The sequence below is a fragment of the Melanerpes formicivorus genome, unplaced genomic scaffold (genome assembly GCF_026170545.1).
Source record: "Melanerpes formicivorus ecotype bairdi unplaced genomic scaffold, bMelFor1.0.p_v2 SCAF_55, whole genome shotgun sequence".
Classification (NCBI taxonomy): Eukaryota; Metazoa; Chordata; class Aves; order Piciformes; family Picidae; genus Melanerpes; species Melanerpes formicivorus.
Window position 1 is genome coordinate 3,642,472 of NW_027142407.1, and position 13,053 is coordinate 3,655,524.

Below are 13,053 nucleotides of genomic sequence, written 5' to 3' on the forward strand. Positions count from 1 at the left end.
GATGCTGACTCATGTGGACTTTTTGTCTGATCTAGCATGGCCACTTCTGATATACCAGAAGAATAATGACTGTCTCACCTGCTCTCTACAGAGCACTGCCTGAGGAGGTATGGTCCTTCTGAGAGACTCAGCATTTAACCCAGGTAACAATAAGCTTCATGAAACTGTGACAGCAACTGTGACAGCACTATACCCTGCTTGACCGACTAGGTCTTTTTAATTTACTTTTTTTTTTCATCCTGGCTTTGCTGCTGCTACAGTGTGCCAGAAAGAGTAAAACAGATTAAAAGCCAATTTAAAGGACACCAGAAAAATCAGTCAAAAGTCACGCCTCCCCTTATAGTCAGATGCTCTATAGTTAATTTAAAAAGTTTGAGTGCAGCAACTCACATCAGAGCACTGGTTGAGGATCACCAGCACAATGAAGCAGAAAAGCACTCTTGTGCCTCTATAATCAGTTTCTTCCATCATTGCCTCATGGTTGATAAAAAACCTAAACGCCAAGATTTTAGAAGAAAAGACTTGATCTGACAGTGCAGAGGAGAAAATATCTTAAATTCCACACAGAGCATAAACAACAACGTGCTGAGGTAACAGTTATGCCCTACGCATCAGCATCACAACTACCCCAAGGGTGAAAGCCACTAGAGCAGAAAATATATTGCAGAGGCCCTAAAGTTTTGTTTCTTGAGGATATCTATAATGCTATAGTCGGTATTCCTGTACTGACAAGAACAATAAAGGTCATTAGGCTACCCCAGTCTTGTCAGTGAGAGAAAAACAAAGAGCAGCATGAACTACACAGATAGATTTATGTCTCCATCCAAGAGGCAACCGTAGGAAAACTGCTTGGACAGCTGGCCCAGCAGTGAGAAAAGAACTGACCTTCAAAGATAACAATCCAATTATCATTTAGTATTTTTTCCTTAATCCTGAATCAGAGTCATCTGCATTTTCTCAAGTAGCTGTGTTCATTCTATGGTTTTAGCTATATTTTTCTTGTTAATTTCATCTTCCAGCTCATTTAAAATAATTTCTAATGGGTAAGAAGACCAAATGTAAACAGGTAAGCATTTTCACAATCTACATACCTGATTCACTTCCAACTCTCAGCTAGAGCTTGTAGAGAATAAAGAGTCTGCATCGATCAACCACAACATCTTTAATATTGATATATTACTGAGTTTATCCTCATATGTTGCTGTAACACAAACTGTTCATGATGAAGAAAACAAGCAGAGCCCTATTATTTACCAGGTGTCAAAATGATGTCTGAAGCTTTACACACAAATAAAGACAGTCCCTGCCTTTGAGATTTTGATCTAATCTAGAAGCGACACTGCCAGCAGTCCCAGTTTCACACAGACAGCATCACTGCATATATAAACCAGTGGTATACATATGTGGAGAGCCCAAAGGTTATTTTAATATCATATAGGCCTAATGTTTCCAAATTAGCATTTCCACATGCACATTTTCAGATATCAGTCCACACACTGCACTGGAAAACCCATATAAATACTGGAAGTTATTTATCATGGAACCACTGAACTGTCAAGATTGAAACAGATCTTTGAGATCCAACCACTTGCCTAGAGCTCACAATCCCACTACTGCTAACACAGTACCACTAAACCACATCCCTAAGCACCACATCCATGCATCTTTTAAATACCTCCAGGAATGGTGATTCCATCACTTCTCTGGGCAGCCTGCTCCAATGCTTGATAACCCCTGTGAAGAAATGCTTCCTAATATACAACCTGAACCTTCCCTGACACAACTTGAGCCTGTTTCCTCTTGTCCTGTCACTTGTTGCATGTTAGAAGACACTATGCCCTACCTCATTCCAATCAAGGAAGTTGTAGAATCACAGAATCAACCAGGCTGGAAAAGACCTCAGAGATTATCAAGTCCAACCTCTTACCCAATACCTCCTGACAACTAAACCAGGGCTCCAAGTAACACATGCAGTCCTTTTTTGAACACTTCCCTGGGCAGCACATTCCAATGGCCAATTAGTTCTTCCCAGAAAGAGTTTCTCCTCACCTCCAGCCTAAACTTCTCCTGGCACAGCTTGAGACTGTGTCCTCTTGCTGTGCCAGAAGGCAATGAAGTCTCCCCCTCTCCAAACTAAACAACTCCAGTTCCCTAAGCTATTCCTCGTAAGGCTTGCGTTCAAGGCCCTCCACCAGCTTGCTTGCTTGTTGGACGCGTCCCAGCACTTTGACGTCTTCTTGTATTGAGGGGTCCAAAACTGAATACGATACTTGATGCGTGGCTTCACCAATGCAAGTAGGGAGGGACAATCACATCCCTAAACCTGCTTACCACACTATTCTCAACGCAAGCCAGGATGCCATTGGCCTTCTTGGCCAGCTGAGCACACTGCTGGCTCCTATTCAGCCAGCCATCAATCAACACTCCTAGGTTCCTTCTCCAACAAGAAGCTCTCCAGCCACTCATCCCCTATCCTGTAGTGATGCATGAGAAAACACTGCATGCACTATGAACTCCAGTGTTGTCTCTGTGCTTGACACATATACATTAAAAAAAAAAAACATTAACAGCTTTTTAATTGAAAGAATTAAGCCCCTTGTGTTGGTCCACTGTATTACCTATTTTTACAGTAAGCCATCAGTACCAATAATAATGCTGTTCTTCACGGGTTATGTTTTCTAAGTGACATTCACTGACCTTGCCATAAAAAGACAGAATGGCTTCTTAAATTCACAGGGATTAACCCATGGTACTGAATGCACCATCAACTTTCTGTACAGCCTTAAACTGTTGTTAAGCAGCCTCTGAATGCCACTGGATTAATGTGATCAAGAATGCAACCTGAGGCTGGGCAATACTTAGGGTTGAGAAACTTAAGTATCAGTGATGTACAAGAATGATGTTCAGATATTGGCTACCAAAATTATCAAAGAGGAAGCCTTGCATTACAAGAGGACACTAAGATTGCCTTGTTCTGCCTAGAAAAGGAGAAAGCGAAAAAACACTGGCAGGTGTCAGAGTTTTTTTCTATGAAACATTACGAGCATGAAGTAACAAAGGAACCATTCAAGCCAAAGAGGCAGAGGATAAAGACAAGCAATGCATAAACTTAGCCTGCAAATTAGGCCTGGCAATTAAATTTAATTTGCAACCAGCCTTCTAATGGGAGACAGAAGAGAGCAGGAAGATCTGACTGCTTTTGAATGGAGATTGATTAGTCTGTGGAAAAGACTGTGTGATGTGTTTGCACCCTAAGAGTAGGACTTGACAATCTTGGACAGGAGGGATTCTCCTTTGACTCTGAACAGTTTAACCTGCAGGGAGTGCTGTGTTATGATACAGAGCTAAGACCAAAAGCCACGTCTAACAGCAATGATGACTTGTGATCCAGCATACACTTGGCCATGCACAAAGGCTTTAATCCAGCCTTGCACTTCCTTCCACTTGTATAATGTTCAGAAGAGCTAATGGAGTGGCTAGAAGGTAGGAGAATGCCACTGTGAATGTCAAGTTCCAGAGGTAGTTTCATGGGACTAGGCTGACCCTTATGCCAGGGGCTTTTCTACTCTAATTTCTGTTTCTTGTCACAACCAATTGAACAGAACACCTTGCTTACAGGGTGTCTCCTGCTAAATCTCCCTTTCTTGGGCCATTATGAATGGATTCAGGAACACACACCTCAGCAGTTTCTCTCTGCAGTTAGAGCAGAGGGCTGTGCAGATTAAGTGTTCGCAATACATCAAAATCTACAGAAAAGATGTACAATAACATGGGCCTGTTCCCTGCAACTCAGTGCAGACAGGAACAGTAAAGTGAGAAAAAGTTGCTCTCCTCCTCACACAGGAAAACAAAGGCCTAGATGTGTACCATAGATTTTTAAATGCCCTCAAAATAAGAAGCTTGCCACTGTGTACAAATGGGGCCCAGAGACATTCCACAAGATATGGAGAAAAGTGTCTCTACTTATAATGTTCAAGAAAACAAGATTTTTAGCCAGAGCAAAGCAAGGCTGAACTGTTGAGTTCACTGGGGTGAAGTGGATCTCTTTTCATCCGTGAAGGCTGAACAAATGGGAAAGGTGACTTCTGGATTTGCACTTAGAAGAGGGTGAGCTGTTACACTTCCCCAATCACTGTTTGAAGGTGAAACCTGTGGGTTATATGTGTTATGACACTTACCTGTTGTATATTGGATCTCAATCTCAGAACAACATGTGTCTATATTACCTGGCTTCACAAAAATAGCCACAGAAGTTGTTGCTGCTTTCTCTGGATCTTTGGTATATAGATGATGTAGTAACAAAGATTAGTATATCTCATTAGCTGGAGCTGGTATTGTCCCTCCAGGTACTCCAGTCAGATACTGCTGTGTCACCCTTGTCTTGGTATGAGTAAACAGAGTGCTTGTCATGTCATGAATGACACCCCACAAAGCAGGCTTGTCTCACAGCCTTTGTTCAGCATTTGTGCACCGAGCCACGGGACCATAATCTGTAATGTAATGTTATTTTACCCCCAGGCTGCCCAAAGAGGTTGTGGAGTCTCCTCTGGAGACTTCCCAAATTCACCTGGATGTGATCCTGTGCAACCTGCCCTAGGTGATCCTACTTCGGCAGGGGGGGGTTGGACAGTGGTCATTGGTACATGCAAGTAAGAAGTTTTATCCAAGATATTACTGGGCAGCTACCTATTACAACTCAGCCCTGCTAAGAATGGGTGGGTATCAGTGCAGGCTGTCACAGAGCTCAGCAAATATCAGTGCACTCATCCATTAAAACAGATGAGAAACAGGCAACTATGACAAAATACTAGTGGGGAAAACAAAACAAAACCAAAACAAAATTGATTCTCCTGCACCACTACAAGAAAGATCAGATCAAAAGCAGTGTAATTTTGGTTTGTAAGCAGTGAAGTCCAGGAAGAGAAAGGCAGACTACTACTACTCAACTGCTTTGCTAGGGTATGTTTTCAGGTAATGGAAGGGGACATGGGACCTTGTGGCTTGTGGACTTTAGGGGAAATAGACACAGACAGCAGGACAGGGCACAATTCAGTGGAACACTCACACTTCAAGGAGAAAATGTCATATTGCAGTTGGGATGAGGTCCTGGATTGGATTGTGAAGAAGATCCAAGGATCAGTATTTGCTGAAACAGCAAAACTAGTAATATGAAATGAAGGGCTACTTAGACTTACTCACTACATTAAGTGATGCAGCAATAGTGATGGGCACATCACCTACCTCTTGTCTGCAAGAGAAAGAACAATACATAGACAACAGAACCCTGCACTGGGGCAGTGATACTTAGCAGATTCATAGCTTTAACTGTGGGTTCACAGAGCATGAAGTGGGTGAGAAGTAAGGCAGACATTCTCCACCTCTTCTGACCAGTTATTTGGTCTTTGAGCTTGCTTCTCCAAAGGCACTGCTCTGGCTCATGAAGAAGGCTGGGATATAGCTCACTGGAGAAGCCAACATTTGTACTTCCCACAAAGTATAGGAATTGCTGCAGGCTTCCCCTTACCCCTTCTTCACTTCTTGGTTTTACTTCAGCATAAAAGGTTCAGTCAAGCCGCTCCTACCTTAGCACAATGACCATTCACAAACTTGTAAACAGGAGCAAGTTTCTGCTTAGCAAATATATCTCACTCTTAAAAGGCTACTGGGTAAGCTTCCTAGCAGACACTTAAAATGAGAAAGGAGGAAACAGGCTATATACCCCAATGCAGTGGTTGTTCCTTCTGTGGAACGGGATATTCGGCAGAAATAGCTGCCCAGCAGAAAGGAGAGTCTTCAAAAACCCACCTGTTAAGAAATAGGCACTTGTCTAGATTTAAAGAGTATGAACAGCTTGTAGTTGGTTAAATACAGAGACCCATGCATATCCAAAGAGTGGTCACAAACAAATGTTATACCCCTAAAGTACTTTGACAAGGCCTTGAGAGGAGTTATTTGGATATAGGCAAGATGCAAAAAAAGTGATCTCCTGATACGCAACAAGTCCAGATGAGTCAGGAAAGCTATAGGTCACACAAAGGCAGCAGTGAAAGCATCCAGGGATGGCTCTGGTGAAGGCAGAACTCAGCAAAAGCCCTGCAGGGAACTGTGAGAACCAGATAGCAGATCATGGCCTTCCATATATTCCCAAGCAAACTCAAAGCACTCTCAATCCATGAACTAACCACTAAAATAGAAATATTTATTTCCCCCCCCTCTGGTATTCCTTAGATGTCTCTGAATTTTCCTGATGAGAGAGTGACCATCCTTTCAAAACAAATTACAGTAGATTTCACTTGTATGAAAACAAAAGCACCAGCAAGACTCCGGCTGTTTTTTGGACTTCCCATAATCAATGTATGAAAACATGTAAGAAAAAAAAAATAATAGCTCTGTTTTCTTCAATACTTTTAGGCAGACTGTTGTTTTGGAGAGAGTTGGAGGAACACCATGATTCAATACTGGTAGTGTCATGGCATATAAATACAGTTCTCACTGAGAGCATAACAATTGCTTTGTTTTGATGTGCACAGCTAAGCAAGAAGTCATCACCAAAATAAACCCAATTCAAACATTCCAGATATGTTTTTGTTTCTTTTCTTTTTTGCTCTTAGCTAATATTCACTGCTGATACAAGACAGTATAATTGTGCTGAATTCCATGGCATGCAATCTGCATAGAGATTAATATAACTATAAATATATGTTATGATATCTTTTTAGTTGTTTTAAACTCTGATTATCTACTTTTGTCTTTTTTTGTTTGTTTACAGTTGGGATGAAAAGTGAGAAGTAGAGGAGCTCCCTGAGCTCCATCACTAAGCAGAGCTCTCACAGGTGTGCTCACCACTGCCACCCCTTAGGTGTAAGAGCAGGACACACCCTGCAGCCCGATGCCTGGGTGGCAGTGTGTACCTAACAAGAGTTCCATCTGTGAAGCTGTATCAGAGATGGTGGGAACCTGCCTCAGGGTCGCCAGGGTGTTCCATTACCAGGACCCTCCTATGCAAACTAGAGTAAAAACTGCCACCCCCTATGACACGGTCTATTCACCAGGCCAGGAAGCCTGCCCTTGCTCTGGTGTTCACAAGTGACACCCTGGGAAACGACCTGGTCGCTGCACTCCCGAGGCACTTTTAGAAGGGGATGGGGCCACTGACCACTGGCACATTGACGCCCTGTTTAATTCTGCCATCAGTGGTGCTGCCTCAGCAGCACGCCCACAAGCTGCCACCTCCTAATACAAACCACCTACTTTCCCACTTTAAAAAAATCAAACAAACCAAAAAACAAACCCCACCAACAAAAACGCTTTGAGCGCCCCTTTTTGCCTCAAACCCCTACCCCAGAGTGTATTTACCTGTCACTGCAGCTGCTCTCCTCGACGAGTAACAGGTGGAGCACTGACGCCCCTGAAGATCGGCTGCCACTAATGCGCTAACGCCTGGTTCAGCTGTGCTATGACTACTGCTGGCTGCGCCCGCGCCGCCTCAGCAGCCTGCCCACGAGGTACGGGTCCCCTGCTCAGGCCAGCCACTTTTACCAGCTTCAAAAAGCTGGCAAAGGAGTTCCTCCCTGCCAGCAGTTTTTGCCGCAAATCGCTTCCCCAGTGCGCGTTTACCTGCCTCTGGATCTGCACTCCTCGGTAGTGACCTTTGCGTCGTTGACGCCTGGTTCAGCTGTGCCGTCACTGCTGCTAGCTGAGCTCGCGCCTCCTCAGCAAGCCTGCCCATGCGCTGACCCAGCCCGACTCCGGCCAGCCGCTTTTACCAGCTTCAAAAAGCCGGCAAAGCAGCTCCTTGCCGGCCCTTTCCCCCTCAAATTCCTTCCCCAGTGCGCGTTTACTTGCCGCTGGAGCTGCACTCCTCGTCTAGTAGCAGGTGGAGCGTTAATGCCTCGTTTAACACCTGCCGCCGGTGGTGCTGGTTCCACCCGAGCCGCCTCAGCAGCCTGCCCACGAGCTGCCGGTTCCCGGCTCAGGCCGGCCGCTTTTACCAGCTTCAAAAAAACGGCAAAACAGCTCCTTGCCGGCCATTTCTTCCTCAAATCCCTTCCCCAGTGCACGTTTTACTGCCGCTGGAGCTGCCCTCCACGGCTAGTAACCCTTGGTGCTCTGACGCCTGGTTCAGCTGTGCCGTCACTAGTGCTGGCTGCGCCCAAGCCATGACCCTCGCCGGCTCAGGCCAGCCGCTTTTACCAGCTTCACAGCGCCACCAAAACAGCTCCTTGCCGAGCCCATTTGCCCCCAAATCCCTTCCCCAGTGCGCGTTTACCTGCCGCTGGAGCTGCACTCCTCGTCTAGTGACAGGGGGAGCGTTAACGCCTCGTTTAGATCTGCCGCCGCTAGTGCTGGCTGCGTCCGAGCCGCCTCAGCAGCCACGAGCCGCCGGTTCCCGGCTCAGGCCAGCCGCTTTTACCAGCTTCAAAAAGCCGGCAAAACAGCTCCTTGCCGGCCCTTTGCCCCTCAAATTCCTTCCCCAGTGCGCGTACCTGCCGCTGGAGCTTCACTCCTTGTCTAGTAACAGGTGGAGCGTTAATGCCTCATTTAACACCTGCCGCCGGTGGTGCTGGCTCCACCCGAGCCGCCTCAGCAGCCTGCCCACGAGCTGCCGGTTCCCGGGTCAGGCCGGCCGCTTTTACCAGCTTCAAAAAGCCGGCAAAACAGCTCCTTGCCGGCCATTTCTTCCTCAAATTCCTTCCCCAGTGCGCGTTTACCTGCCGCTGGAGCTGCACTCCTCGTCTCTTGACAGGGGGAGCATTAACGCCTCGTTTAGATCTGCCGCCGCTAGTGCTGGCTGCGCCCGAGCCGCCCCAGCAGCCTGCCCACGAGCCGCCCCAGCAGCCTGCCCACGGGCCGCCCCAGCAGCCTGCCCACGGGCCGCCCCAGCAGCCTGCCCACGGGCCGCCCCAGCAGCCTGCCCACGGGCCGCCCCAGCAGCCTGCCCACGAGCCGCCGGTTCCCGGCTCAGGCCGGCCGCTTTTACCAGCTTCAAAAAGCCGGCAAAACAGCTCCTTGCCGGCCCTTTGCCCCTCAAATTCCTTCCCCAGTGCGCGTTTACCGGCCGCTGGAGCTGCACTCCTCGTCTCTTGACAGGGGGAGCATTAACGCCTCGTTTAGATCTGCCGCCGCTAATGCTGGCTGCGCCCGAGCCGCCCGCTCCCGCCTCAGGCCGGACGCTTTTACCAGCTTCAAAAAGATTCTCAAGCAGAGCCTTCTGCCTGTTCTTTCCCCCCTCAAATCTCTTCCCCACTGCAGGTCTCATTGAGTTCCTTCACATTGCTTACTCTCCTTCCCTACTTTTGCACACTTGTGGTGATAGAATGTATTCAGAAATGTATTATGCTAACTCTTGTGGTTCCCTCAGAGACACCCTGATACTCAGTTTCTCCCTCTCCCATTCTGTGGTACGATCTTGTGCCATATGCTGTCTTGGCAAATGGCGTAAGCAGTATTGGCATATGAGTGATATTTTATCACAGAACTGCTTTGGGAAGAATATTGTCACCACAATGGGAAAGGATACTCAGAGTATTCAGGTGGTGCTCAGAAGCTTTTATTCTCTTCAGTAATAAAGAACACTTGAAAAGCTGGCATTTGCTACTCTGGAAAAAAAAATGCTAGAGAAGACAAAACTCTTGCTATTTTCACTTCTAAACAAGTTAGAAGTTTACTCTGCAAGTAAGGCATAAAATTCTGAGCTTATCTTGCTACCACAGGGTAAGAAATAGAGTTCTTGTTTCAGGTAGGCTTTTACAGCATAAATATCCCGTGTTAGCTATCCATTGGGAAAAATCCACCTTTTTTGGCTACAAAACAGTTTGCCCACTGCCCTTGCAACATTAAACAAAACTTGGTAACAGACAGATGGTATGCTATAATTTCTGGTCAATCACACGGAACAAAGGTTATCATTTCTTCCCACCAGGTTAAATAAAAGTCTAATTCAATATGATATGACCCACAACCACACACAAGCCCACTGTGATTTATTAGGTATAGGTTTGGGCACAAACACAACGTGTTCAGCTGCCAGTTCTGACCACACATCTGTGTACCTACATGGATCACCACCAGCAGCTGCCAGTGCATTATTTATATTATAAACACTCCTTAGGTCCCTTCACCCCCCCTTTACAAAATGTAACTTCATCCTGATTGTAGTTGGCTTAGGTGGCATTTTCATGTCCTCCTCTATACTGCAGAAAGCTCTTTCTTTTTAAATGAAAGTTTAATTTTTAAGCAATCAAACTCCAAGATCAAACCTGAAAGAACAATGCTGCTAATCTAAAGGCTTAATATAAACCACTGGAGACAGCAAATCCATCACAACAGAATCAAGGCTTAGCTAACTTAGATTGCCTTGTGACATGTTATTTCTTTATTGTTCTCATAAAAGTGACTTCTACATTAATGAGAAATACTCTGAGTGTGTATCATATTGAGCTCCTTTCCCTGCTACCTTAAAAAAAATGCATTCATTGTTTAATTAGTTTTTTAGTCATGTTCCTTTTGCAATGAAATATCTTCCTGCAAGTGGCTCTCTCCACCACAGGCTTAAATTAAATCAGCACTCCAGTGTCATTTTATTTAATAGGAGATTACAAGCTAAATACCACTTTAATATTACATACTAAACACTGAAAGAAAAGATCATCCAGGGGAAGACAGCAAATTGCGATGATCTGATCTTACTTGCCTCCTACTGCCATCAAGGAGAACACTTGAGGCTTAGAATGGCAGGCCTGTCATCACCATGAGATGTAGATTCTTGTTAAAAGGAAATACTACTTTTAAAATCTAATACAAATGTTTTAGCAGAATTCGAAACATACCTACAATAATGCACAAATCATTCCACACATAAAAATGGCCAAAACCAGAACAGCTGATGAAATAACACTGATTAGGCAAAAAGTGAGGCTTTTCTGTTTTGTTTTGATTCTTTCTGTAGGTAAGTTTTGACTAATGTAATGCAAGAGCATTGCAACTGCCGCCCCACTAAAGGCGAGTGACTGAAATCATGTAGCAGCTTTTCCCATTGCCGTATTTCCTGGCTCAGGTGCACCCTGAGAAAAGTCCTTCCCAAGCACACTTAGACTGTTCTGAAGCCACCAAATTGATGAGTAACAGCACCACCAAGTCTTGACTATGAAACAAAAAGGATATGATGAGATTTCTGTTATTTGCAGTGGTGCTTAGGTGACAAGCCTTGTGGAACAAGTACATTTGAAGGATGTTTGGGTCAGGCAAAACAATTCAACCAAGCAGTGAACTTGGATAACAATAATTCAAATTACAATCTGTCAGCGTTTTAAAACACAATACTGTCTGAGAAATGAAGCTATTAGCCTCATTCTTGGGTCTCTCCTCTTTAAAGGCATGAACTCTGCCTCTCCTCTGAAAGGCAGAATAGCAGCTCCAGGAAGAGCAGAGCACACAGTAGGACATAAGGCATCCCTTCACTCATTTAATTTTTCAGTTGCTTTTGTAGTTGTTTTCTAATCACACATAGAAGAGCAAGTCCCTTCCCTTCCTTTCCCCTTGGCTGCTGTGCCACTCATGCCCCAGATGAAACAGGGAGTTTCTGCAGCTGAGACCACACAGTACATGGGGAAGTCACACAACTCAAGAAGTACAGTGCTGTAAAGGCACAGATGCCTACCTTCTGGGAAAAGGGCACACAGAGTTGGAGGAAATGTGTATATCTCACACACAAACTTCTCTTTTTAAAAGAGCTGCTATCAGGCTGTAAAACCGAGCAGCCACAACAGCCCAGGACAGAACTGGGGGCACCTGTGCATCCTCATAGCAGCTCTCATCAGATTGGTTGGTTGTAGTGCTGCTCTGCACCATGAGCAAGGCTGGCTCCATCCACAGAGCTCAGAGGACTCTGCCCACTTCTCCCTGCACTTCCAGCTCAAGACTTTGACCAAGGCAACTCATATCTGCCTGCAACTCCTGGTGCATGTGATTACTGGGAGAGCAATGGCTGCACAGTCAGGCTAACGTCACAAGGCTCCTTTATACAGATACCAGTTTATGTGACTTAGCAGCAATTTCACTTTGGCTAGCTAGTGCTAGGTTCACACCAGCAGACAAGAAAATGTAATTATATAAAATGCCCTGACCCCTCAAATCAGCTGTTCTCACTTCATTCCATATGTCTTTCTCTCCATGCTTGTATCCCCTTTCTGCTTAACCCCCGCTGTGAAAATGCCTGTTGATCCCTCTGACCAAAACTTCTCCTACAGCATCCTGATCAGAAAACCCTGTTACACTAACTCCTCCACACCTTCCTCTTCAAAAATGAAATTACTGGATTTCATTTTGGGGTAGAACACGTGACGAACAGCCAACCCTGAGACCAGGACACCTTTGTCCCTACAATTTCCCTGTGTACTAGGGAAAGAGGAGCTCCATTGCACAGCCATCTAAAGAGGAAAACTTTTCAGACACCACTCTAAATTCCCCTCACACTTTAATCCAGTTAAAATATTTTTTACTTTATATCTAAAATTTCAAATGCTTTTTCCTAGTCCTTACTGCATCACTCCTTATAGACAAGTAACAGCAACAGAATACAGTTTGAAGTTTTTTTTTTCCCATTCTAGGAGAACCTGTAATATGGAAATGTGTTTGTATCATATAGAATGTAACTGATGCCAGAAATGATTGTGTTATAGTCAACCACAAGACAATGATGCATGAAGATTATTCCCCAAGGACTAGGAGTTTATAGTTTAGGTGACAGAAAATGTGTGAGCCATGAGAAAGACCACAGTCAGAAGTGTTTAACATGCTGCCCATGTCTTCATGGCAGGAATTATAGCATCATGTCCAAATCCTCTGATAACATACACATTTGAAACTGAAACCCTACATTTAAATAAGGCAGTGATGAAAGTTATAGACTGTGGGATAAAGCAGCAATTGAAGTCCCTGTCCTAAACTCTAAGCTGATGGCAGAAGAATCTGAATGCTAAAAGAAGGAGGGCAGTATCTATCAATTTTATGTCTGTTCTGGTTTTGTTGGGACAGGACAGAAGCATAAGCCAG

General features: G+C 45.0%; 1 long non-coding RNA gene across 2 annotated transcripts in view; it reads right to left on the reverse strand.

The window, feature by feature from the left end:
* The window catches only part of LOC137452520 (uncharacterized), a 163,368-nt gene extending 154,603 nt beyond the window's left edge, over window positions 1–8,765 (reverse strand). The window contains exon 1 of one of the 2 annotated variants that reach the window (XR_010990107.1): window positions 8,712–8,765. This is a non-coding gene — a long non-coding RNA (uncharacterized lncRNA). Of the gene's footprint in view, window positions 1–7,356; window positions 7,580–8,711 lie in introns of those variants that run through there. The other variant, XR_010990106.1, reaches the window with a different exon arrangement.
* Window positions 8,766–13,053: the final 4,288 nt, after the last annotated feature.